Source organism: Triticum urartu, chromosome 5A (genome assembly GCF_056163025.1).
Source record: "Triticum urartu cultivar PI428250 chromosome 5A, HENAU_Tu73, whole genome shotgun sequence".
Lineage (NCBI taxonomy): Eukaryota > Viridiplantae > Streptophyta > Magnoliopsida > Poales > Poaceae > Triticum > Triticum urartu.
The window spans coordinates 285365685-285377415 of NC_141877.1; positions in this window are offsets into that span (position 1 = coordinate 285365685).

Here is an 11731-nt window from a genome sequence, read left to right on the forward strand (position 1 = left end):
TATCTTGGACATCTTGTAGTTGATGCTAGTTGGTTTATTCGGTGGAAGATTATATGTTCATATCATTTATGAACATTAATACCCCTCTGATTATGAACATGAATATGATTTGTGAGTAGTTACATTTGTTCCTGAGGACATGGGAGAAGTCTTGTTATAAGTAGTCATGTGAATTTGGTATTCGTTCGATATTTCGATGAGATGTATGTTGTCTTTCCTCTAGTGGTGTTATGTGAACGTCGACTACATGACACATCACCATTGTTTGTTCCTAGGGGAAGGCATTGGGAATTAATAAGTAGATGATGGGTTGCTAGAGTGATAGAAGCTTAAACCCTAGTGTCGGTGTCAAAACCTGCGGATCTTGGGTAGGGTGTCCCAAACTGTGCGTCTAAGGCGGATGGTAACAGGAGGCAGGGGACACGATGTTTTACCCAGGTTCGGGCCCTATTGATGGAGGTAAAACCCTATGTCCTGCTTGATTTATTCTTGATGATATATGTATTACAAGAGTGGATCTACCACGAAATCGGAGAGGCTAAACCCTAGAAGCTAGCCTATGGTATGATTGTATCTTGTCCTACGGACTAAAACCCTCCAGTTTATATAGACACCGGAGGGGGCTAGGGTTACACAAGGTCGGTTACAAAGGAGGAGATATACATATCCGTATTGCCTAGCTTGCCTTCCACGCCAAGTAGAGTCCCATCCGGACATGGGACGAAGTCTTCAATCTTGTATCTTCATAGTCCAACAATCCGACCGAAGGATATAATCCGGCTGGCCGGATACCCCCTAATCTAGGACTCCCTCAGTAGCCCCTGAACCAGGCTTCAATGACGATGAGTCCAGCGCGCAGTGTTGTCTTCGGCATGGCAAGGCGGGTTCTTCTCCAATTTTCGAGTGTTCGTAAGCAGTGTCCGGCCTCATAAATGTTGAATCTCTTGGCTTCTGTGCCTAATAAGGGCTATCTCCCACGCGTCGAATGAATACGAGGCGCCAGGGCGTTTTTACATTCGCCCCCTAGCCAGATAAATAAATTGTCTATTAAAGGGATGGGGATTCTTAGATCCGATCCATACCATCCTCCCCCCAGTGAGAATCCATCAGAGCGCGTTTCGGAAAGATCCATTCCAGCATCGCCGACCTCCGCAGCTCCTCCTCCCGCCCCCGTAGCCCTAAGCCCGGTGATTGGGAGAGGTGTTCAGTCCCACACAGTCGATTAGTCGAACTGCAGACTAAGGGATTTCTCCCTCCGGCGTATATGGTGCCCGTCCGAGCCGGGCTCGCCACCTACAATGGCGGGGAGCAAGCGGAGAGCTTCCCCAGCCCCTCTACAGGGGAGCGGGTATGCCTTGTCCCCTATCTATTGAGGGGACTCAGATTTCCGATTCATCCGTTCCTCCGCGGGCTCCTGGAATTTTACAGCCTCCAACTGCATAATTTCACCCCTGCTTCCATCTTACACATCGCCGACTATGTTGCCCTCTGCGAGTTGTTCCTGGGCTATGAGGCTCATTTCGAGCTGTGGAAAAGGTTATTTTGCCTCGTCCCTCGCACACAGAAGGGATCACTTTATCAATGGGAGGAGCCAAAATATGGCGCATTGCCGAAACCGGATACCTGTCCGGTACTCCTAAGAAGACGTCCGAAGACTGACCTTCGGAATGGTTTTATATGGAGGACGTTCCCCTTCCGGACCCTGTTCGGCGGGGCCTTCCTGAGTTTAGCAATGCTCCTATGAAGAAACGCCGAAGTTGGCGCCCATGGAGCCCCCAGGAGGAAGACAACGGGGAAGTCCTTTACCTGATGAACCGGATTAAAGCGCTAGCTCAATCAGGATTGACAGTAATCGAGGTTATGTCAATATGCATAATGCGGGGAGTGCAACCGCTTCAATATCGAGGGCACCCCCTGTGGTGTTTTAACGGGGAAGATGACGCCACCCGTTGTGGGCATAAGGGTCCGGACAACGCTGCCGCTTTGGCAAAAATCCTGTCCGAACTGTTCAAGGGAGAGGAAGAGGAGTTCCTCCGCATCAAGCCGCAGGATGGATTCTCTATGTACAACCCTCCAAGCTGGGTGAGTTATATCTCCTTACTCCCATTCTTCCCGCATTCTTCATCGTAGGCACTCACCTTGCCATTTTTGCGGCAGGAACTGCAAAAATCCACATTCTTCATCTCCACAACCAGAGGACCCTGACCGGGCTCTCGATCCCGGACTCGAAGAAGATCCGGTCATATTCGTGGAGCTGATAGACCGACAGTTCTATCAACTAAGCTGTGATGACGCCATGGTGGCAATTACGGCCGACTATCCCAGACTGCTTCCTGCATCGCACGTAAGAAAAACCAAAAATCCCAACTCCAAAAACTAGGATCCCCTTTTAGACACTTCACCTACCATATACATATGGCGTTTTTAACGGGAAGGCATTCGGGCCGCCCTGCCGAACCCGCAGCAACTCGCCAACAAGAGGCACCGAGGCCGGGCAGGCCAAAAAGGAAGGCGGTTAGGACGGAGACGCCGGTGCAAAGGTATAACAAAAACCCCGCTCCATGGTTGTCGTCTTTCTCAAAATGTAATGACGCCCGTGTTTCTTTAACGGAAAAATCACTCGCCGGAATATGTCCGGCGATGTTGCTACTCACGTTTCCACTAGTCGGGCGCCAGGACCGGACATAGAGGCGGAAGCCGATATGGGGCGGGCGCAGGATAATCCTCCTACAAAGGATGCGGATAGATTATCCACCACAAATTCAGAAGTGGAAAGCGCCATGAATCATAGGCGCTGCTGGGCCGTACTCCACGACGCTTGTTTCTCACCAGAGGCATTTGATGCCTTCAATTCTGGAGAGCCGTACCTCCGTGCTGCTCAAGATGGTCTAGCCAGAGCCACGGATCAGTATGTAAAGGATGTACGGGTAAGTAAATCTAACGATTATATGTATCAGTAGCCCCTGAGACTTGAAACAGTTAGCAGAACTGATTTAAGGATCATCTTTATTGTGCAGGTTCTTACAGAGAAGAATACTCGGCTATCACAGGAGCTAGAGGAATGCAAGGCCCAACTGCGGGCCGCTGTTGCTGCATTGAAGGAACTGAAAAAGTCCCCTGCTAGTAACATTTAGAGACTGATGGTTACCATATAGTGTGCGGCGTGGCTGCAAATCTAACAATAGATGTTGCAGATGAATCCGGAGGAAATCCGGAGGACCAGCATGTCGTGCGGCAGCTACAGGCTGGTGAACGCGTGCTGACTGAGGTCGGGCGGGAGAAAAACAATCTCCAAGACGCCAATACCAAGCTGAGCGTGGAACTAAAAGACGTTCAAGCCCAGCTTGCAGACTCTAAGAAGGAGAATAAGCGGCTTCGACGCGGCATTTTCAGTAAGTGCTTGAATGAATCCTTTTGAAGGAGTTCAGCGAAGAAGTTGACTAACAGCGTTATGTCTGTAGGTATGCTGACGGGTCGTCCCGCGGAGGAAATGCCCGGGTCTGCGGGTGATCTTCTATCCGAGCTCTCACAACTGCACGAACAAGTTCGGCAGGTGATGCAAGGTGTTGCCCAGGCCTTATGGCCATCCGTCTCCTTGCCAGAAGGCGTTGCAGAGCTTACGGAGAATCTCAAGGGAGCATGGCGGCGCTTCCAATTATGGAAGATATCGGCCTGCCTTCAAGGTGCCAGGGAAGCCTGGGCCATGGTGAAGACGCGGTATACCAAGGCTGACCCAAATCACATGGCCGAGGGCGGACCTGTGGGGACCGACGGGAAAGAGATTCTCGTTAGCTTAGTTTATGGGCAAGTAGAATTAGCCGCAAAGTATTCCCAACAAGATTGTAGGCTAGACCGCCTGTTGGATGGTATAGAAGAGGAATTTAGTCAGTCTGCATGACTATGTAATTAAAGTGACATGTGTAATGCCTTCTAGCCGGATTATGGATCATTGTTCATGGAAGACCTTTTCGCTTCAACCTCAGGACCCGATAGTCCGGAGTGTATCCGAATACCCGCTCAGTTATATAAGAACCGGGGTATGCGTGGAGATCAGGCATAGGGGTCATTAGTGCTTGAACAGATAAGTGCCCAACTAGTTATGTTATATTACATGGGTAGTAATAAACATCTTCCAGGGAGAATAGTTCCATTAAGGGTTCCTTTCCCTGGGTACGCATGCCCTAAAGTGCATGTTCGGACTGCAATAGGAAACGCAGGAAAAAACATCTGGGGGCACATATGGAAAATAAATAAAAATCATCTTTTGTTCACCGACTGAATATTCCCTTAAGAACGTTAGCTTTAGGCTTCACCCAGTCTGAGGTACACATCCGGCTGACCCGGCAGTAACAATCGCAGAGGTGCTCCCCTTATGCCCTAGCCAAATTAACGGGAACATAGGGCACAAATACAAGAGCCAGGCAACCCATCTTGGCCAAAACTTAAGTCATATCGATGCATATAATGGCGAAAAAAGAGTACATGCGGAAGTATAACACATGTGTGGGGCATGAGGCCCAGATAAATAATTAAGCTTCTGTGAAAGAAGCCCCCAGATATGATGAGCGCGGCTAGCGCATCTATAATGTGCAAGCGAGGCACAAGTTGGCCCTTGAAGGCCTAGAGAAAGAATAAAAGGAAGAAAGAAAGGAAAACAAGACAGATAATGTATATGCAAAAAATGGAAAGAGGAAGGGGACAAACAAAGAGTCCGGCGCTAGGCGTAGAATCTTCAGAGCCTGGTCACGTTCCATGGATTCGGCTCGAGTCGATTAGTCGATGCATCCTGCAGTCGGTACGCTCCACCAGTTAGAACTTGGTCAATAATGAAGGGACCTTCCCATTTGGGCTCGAGCTTGTTCTTTTTCTTATCCGGCAGGCGTAGAACTAGTTCGCCAACGTTATAAGTTTTGGCCCGTACTTCTCTGCTTTGGTATTTGCGAGCCTGTTGCTGATAAAATGCGGAACGGGATTTTGCTACGTCGCGCTCCTCCTCCAGGGTGTCCAGACTATCCTGCTGATCGATCTCGGCTTCTCTTTCTTCGTACATGCACACTCGAGGTGAGTCATGAATTATGTCACAGGGCAAGACTGCCTCTGCGCCGTACACCATAAAAGGGTGTATATCCGGTACTATGATTCGGCGTGGTCCGCAGCCCCCAGAGTACGGAGTCGAGCTCCTCTACCCAGTGCGTGTTAGACTCCATTAAGGAACGCACTAATCTGGGTTTAATGCTGCTCATTATAAGACCGTTTGCTCGCTCAACTTGGCCGTTGGTTTGTGGGTGATAGACTGAAGCATAATCGAGCTTGATGCCCATTTTGCTGCACCAGAGTTTTACCTCATCGGCCATGAAGTTCGTGCCGTTGTCAGTGATGATGCTGTGGGGGACGCCATAACGGTGTACGACCCCGGATATGAAGTCTATCACCGGTCCGGATTTGGCTATTTTAACAGGTTTGGCCTCTATCCATTTGGTGAATTTATCCACCATGACCAGTAAGTATTTTTTTCTTGTGGGTTCCCCCTTTAAGGGGTCCAACCATGTCAAGCCCCCAGACCGCGAAGGGCCACGTAATGGGGATTGTTTGGAGGGCGGTGGGTGGCATGTGGCTTTGATTTGCAAAGAGCTGGCAACCGGCGCAACGTTGGACCAAGTCCTGTGCATCTGCCCGGGCCGTTGGCCAATAGAATCCTGTACGGAAGGCCTTGCTTACAAGAGCCCGGGCTGCGGCGTGGTGATCGCCGAGTCCGGCGTGAATTTCTGCCAAAAGGTTCCGCCCTTCCTCTTCGGAGATGCACCTTTGAAGAACTCCGGTAATGCTTTTTTTGTACAATTCTCCCTCATGGACCCTGTAGGCCTTGGATCGCCGCACTATGCAGTGTGCCTCATTTTGGTCCTCGAAAGTTCCTGTCTAGTTAGGTAGGCCAGGAATGGTTCTGTCCACGGGGCAATGATGGCCATTATTACGTGGGTTGAAGGTGTTATTTCGGTGGTGGAGCCTCCGATTATGTCAGAGTGTTCGGTATCGGGTATTTTGGCCGGGTCCGGACTATTGTTACTGGTGTCCCCTTCCCATACTACGGATGGCTTGAACAGCCTCTCCAAACATATGTTGGGGGGACCGCATCACGTTTTGCGCCGATGCGGGCGAGGATATCCGCCGCCTGATTGTTTTCCCGAGCCACATGGTGAAATTCGAGCCCCTCGAACCGAGCTGACATTTTTAGGACGGCGTTTCGGTAGGCCACCATTTTCGGATCCTTGGTGTCAAACTCTCCATTTATTTGGGATATTGCGAGGTTTGAATCCCCACGCACCTCCAGGCGTTGAATGCCCATGGAGACTGCCATCCGAAGACCATGCAACAGAGCTTCGTATTCAGCTGCGTTGTTGGAGTCTGTATACAATATTTGCAGTACGTACTGAACGGTATCTCCGGTTTCGGACGTCAGGATGACGCTAGCCCCTAGACCAGCCAGCATTTTAGAACCGTCGAAGAGCATGATCCAATTGGAGTATGCGCCGTACTCTTTAGGGAGTTCGGCCTCCGTCCATTCGGCGACAAAGTCGGCCAATACTTGCGACTTAATGGCTCGCCGAGGTTTGTATGTTATGTCGAACGGGAGGAGCTCAATGGCCCATTTGACAATCCGGCCTGTAGCATCACGGTTGTTTATAATATCATTAAGTGGCACTTCCGAGGCTACTATAATTGAACACTCTTGAAAGTAGTGTCGCAACTTCCGGGATGCCACGAATACCGCATAGGCTATCTTTTGATAATGTGGGTACCGTGATTTGCATGGAGTGAGGACAGTGGATACATAGTATACCGGCTTTTGAAGAGGGAATTCAAGTCCGTCAGCTTCTCGTTCGACGACGAGCACTGCGCTTACACCTTGATGAGTTGCCGCAATGTACAACAACATTAGTTCGCCGATGTTTGGCGCGGCCAGGATTGGGTTGGTTGCCAAAAAGGCTTTTATTTCTTCCAATCCGGCTGTGGCAGCGTCCATCCACTCGAAGTGTTCGGTGCGCCGAAGGAGGCGATAAAGGGGTATAGCCTTTTCTCCTAAGCAGGAGATGAAGCGGCTAAGAGCCGCCACACATCCAGTCAGTTTCTAGATTTGTTTGAGGTCCGTTGGGATAGCCAACTGTGACAGAGCTCGGATTTTGGCCGGATTAGCTTCAATCCCTCTACTGGAGACAATGAAGCCCAGGAGCTTTCCTGCTGGTACGCCGAAAACGCATTTTTCCGGATTGAGCTTGATGTCGTATGTTCGAAGGTTGTCGAATGTGAGCCTCAAGTCGTCTATTAGAGAGTCGACGTGTTGGGTTTTAACAACCAAATCATCTACGTATGCCTCTACTGTTTTGCTGATCTGTTTCTCCAGACAAGTCTGGATCATGCGCTGATATGTTGCGCCGGCGTTTTTGAGCCCGAAAGGCATTGTGTTGAAATAGAAGGGGTCGTATGGTGTTATAAATGCCGTTCCGGCTTTGTTTGGTGGTAGCCAGAGTATGCGTCGAGGAAACACAATGACTTGTGTCCTGCGGTAGCATCAATAATTTGATTAATGCGGCAGAGGGGGAAGGGATCCTTTGGGCAAGCCTTGTTGAGGTCCTTGAAATCGACGCATAGGCGCCAGGATTTGTCCTTATTTGGTACCATCACCAGGTTTGCTAGCCAGTCTGGGTGTTTTATCTCTCTGATGAATCCGGCCTCCAATAACTTGGCTAGTTCCTCTCCCATGGCATGTCTCTTAGGTTCAGAGAAACGCCGGAGAGCCTGCTTGACCGGCTTGAATCCCTTTAGGATATTGAGACTATGCTCGGCCAGCCTGCATGGGATTCCTGGCATGTCTGAGGGGTGCCAAGCGAATATGTCCCAATTCTCGCGCAGGAAATCTCATAGTGCAGCGTCCACGGCGGGGTTTAACTGTGCCCCGATGGAGGCTATTTTTGTAGGGTCCGTTGGGTGGACTTGGAATTTGACTATTTTATCCGCTGGTTTGAAAGAGGTGGACTTGGATCTCTTGTCGAGTATTACATCGTCCCTGTCCACCTTGGAGCATAGCGCCGTTAATTCCTCGGCCGAAAGGGCCTCGGATAATGCCTCGAGGGCCAATGTGGCTGTTTTGTTTTCGGCGCGGAGTGCTATGTCCGGATCACTAGCAGGGGTGATGATTTCGTTGGGCCCGGGCATTTCGAGCTTCATGTACCCATAATGGGGTATGGCTTGGAAGATCGTGAATGCCTCCCGCCCTAAAAGGGTGTGATATCCACTACTGAACAGGGCCACTTGTAATGTAATTTCTTCGAACCTATAGTTCTCCGGCGTGTCGAATACCACATCTAGTGTGATTTTCCTAGCACAGCGTGCTTCTCGACTAGGGATGATTCCTCTGAAGGTTGTGCTGCTTTGCTCAACGCGGTTCCAGTCTATTTCCATTTTTTGAAGAGTTTCCTCATAGATGAGGTTTAATCCACTACTGCCATCCATGAGTACTTTGGTGAGTCGAAAGCCGTCCACAATTGGACTGAGGACCAGTGCAGCTGGTGCTCGGGCAGTTCGGAATTTAGGTTCATCACTGGCATTGAATGTAATAGCCGTGTCACTCCATGGATTCATTGCTGCCACGTGGCAGATTTCGGCGTGGCTGCGGAGTGTTCGCTTGTGCCTATTGTTAGATGCGAAGGTTTTGAAAACTGTTAATACCGTATTGTTATCTGCGGGATGGTGCTCTGTGGTATTCGGGGTAAGAAGATCCTCATCACTTTTGGCCACCTGCCGGAGTATACAACATGCTCTAAGGCTGTGAGTTGGTATGGTATCCGCTGTACTATGAATTTTGCAGGGTCCGTTAAGTCATCCCTCCAGTACGGTTCCATGCCCTGTAGAGGGTTTTTCTTTCTTCGCAACTAGCTCGGGTGTCTTATGATAGTGCACCCTTTTACTTCGGACTGGGTGTATATTCGAAGCCGGATTATCCCAAAATTTCGTTTCGGTTTTCCAGGCGCTTTCCATCGCACAGTACTTTCGTACTATGGATGCCAAGTCAGCGAAGCATGATATGTCACGGCGACTTAAGGCGTTAAGGATTCCCTTGTCCGTGCAATTATTGCAGAAAAGTGAGATTGCATCTTCCTCGCGACAATCCTTAACCTTGTTCATCACAAGGAGGAATCTGGCCCAATAAAGATGTACTGTTTCATGGGGCTCTTGCCTGATGTGGGAAAGATCGTTTATGTCTGGGTGGGTGGGTGGATTTGAGTCTGAACCCCTACCCGATCTGAGACCCAGGGGCCGAGGAGTTTCCAATCTTGGAAGTTCGGGTTCCGGAGTGCTGCCCGATAAGTCTGGCCCGCTGCCTGATTCTAGGTTCAGGGCTTGGGTGATGTCCTCCCGTAAGCGGGTATCCGGCTCGGAGAGCTCAGGAATCCGGACATAGTTAGTCCTCAAAATAGAGGAAGAGTTGCCACATTGTTCCTCCACCACCGCAACGTGATGGGTGACTGATGGTGAGTTAATCTCCCTTTGATCGGGTTTAAGCCCAATCCGATCATAGTCCGTAGCGACTCCCAAGGTGGTGATGCGATCCAAGAGTTCGTTTAGGGAAGAGATCTCCATTGGATCCATCTGCTCGGCGAATTCCGAGCCAACGTGGAAGCTGTTTTTGATGACCCGAGAAGTCATCGTTGGTGCAGCAGCCGAACAGGCGGTCATGACGAAACTGCCTAGCCGGAGAGTTTGGCCGACAGCCAGAGCTCCCCCGGCGGTACTGTTGTTTTTAACAACAAGATGAGGCATCCTTCCTTACGGCGACGTCACAGAGGAACTCTCAATGAAAGCACCAATGTCGGTGTCAAAACCGGCGGATCTCGGGTAGGGGGTCCCAAACTGTGCATCTAAGGCGGATGGTAACAGGAGGCAGGGGACACAATGTTTTATCCAGGTTCAGGCCCTCTTGATGGAGGCAAAACCCTACGTCCTGCTTGATTTATTCTTGATGATATGTGTATTACAAGAGTTGATCTACCATGAGATCGGAGAGGCTAAACCCTAGAAGCTAGCCTATGGTATGATTGTATCTTGTCCTACGAACTAAAACCCTCCGGTTTATGTAGACAGCGGAGGGGGCTAGGGTTACACAAGGTCGGTTACAAAGGAGGAGATATACATATCCATATTGCTTAGCTTGCCTTCCACACCAAGTAGAGTCCCATCCGGACACGGGATGAAGTCTTCAATCTTGTATCTTCATAGTCCAACAGTCCGGCGAAGGATATAATCCAGCTGTCCGGATACGCCCTAATCCAGGACTCCCTGACCTAGTTTATGCGTTGCTTCGTAAGGGGCTGATTTGGATCCATATGTTTCATGCTATGGTTAGGTTTACCTTAATTCTTCTTTCATAGTGGGATGCTTGTCCAAGTAAGGGCAGTACCCAAGCACCAGTTGATACGTCTCCGTCGTATCTACTTTTCCAAACACTTTTTCCCTTGTTTTGGACTCTAATTTGTATGATTTGAATGGAACTAACCTGGACTGGCATTGTTTTCAGCAAAATTGCCATGATGTTGTTTTATGTGCAGAAAAAATATATTCTCGGAATGACCTGAAACTCCATGGGAGGTCTTAGAAAAATAATAAAAAATCCTCGCCAAATATGAAGACCCGGGGGCCCACACCCTTCTCACGAGGGTGGGGGGCGCCCCCCTACCTCGTGGGGCCCCTGGAGACCCTCCGACGCCAACTCCAACTCTATATATTTGCTTTCGGAGAGAAAAAAATTAGGGAGAAGAAGTCATTGCGTTTTACGATACGGAGCCGCCGCCAAGCCCTAAAACCTCTCGGGAGGGCTGATCTGGAGTCCGTTCGGGGCTCCGGAGAGGGGGATTCGTCGTCGTCGTCATCATCAACCATCCTTCATCACCAATTTCATGATGCTCACCACCGTGCGTGAGTAATTCCATCGTAGGCTTGCTGGACGGTGATGGGTTGGATGATATTTATCATGTAATCGAGTTAGTTTTGTTAGGGTTTGATCCCTAGTATCCATTATGTTCTGAGATTGATGTTACTATGACTTTGCTATGCTTAATGCTTGTCACTAGGGCCCGAGTGCCATGATTTTAGATCTGAACCTATTATGTTTTCATCAATATATGAGAGTTCTAGATCCTATCTTGCAAGTCTATAGTCACCTAGTATGTGTTATGATCCGGCAACCCCGAAGTGACAATAATCGGGACCACTCCCGGTGATGACCGTGGTTTGAGGAGTTCATGTATTCACTATGTGCTAATGCTTTGTTCCGGTTCTCTATTAAAAGGAGGCCTTAATATCCCTAAGTTTCCAATAGGACCCCGCTGCCACGGGAGGGTAGGACAAAAGATGTCATGCAAGTTCTTTTCCATAAGCACGTATGACTATATACGGAATACATGCCTACATTACATTGACGAATTGGAGCTAGTTCTGTGTCACCCTATGTTATGACTGTTACATGATGAACCGCATCCAGCATAATTATCCATCACTGATCTAGTGCCTATGAGTTTTCCATATACTGGTTTACGCTTATTTAATTTTCCGCTGCTACTGTTACAATCACTATAAAATACCAAAAACATTACTTTTGCTGCCTTTACTTTTGTTGCCGCTACCACTACTATCATATTACTTTGCTACTAAACACTTTGCTGCAGATACTAAGTTTCCA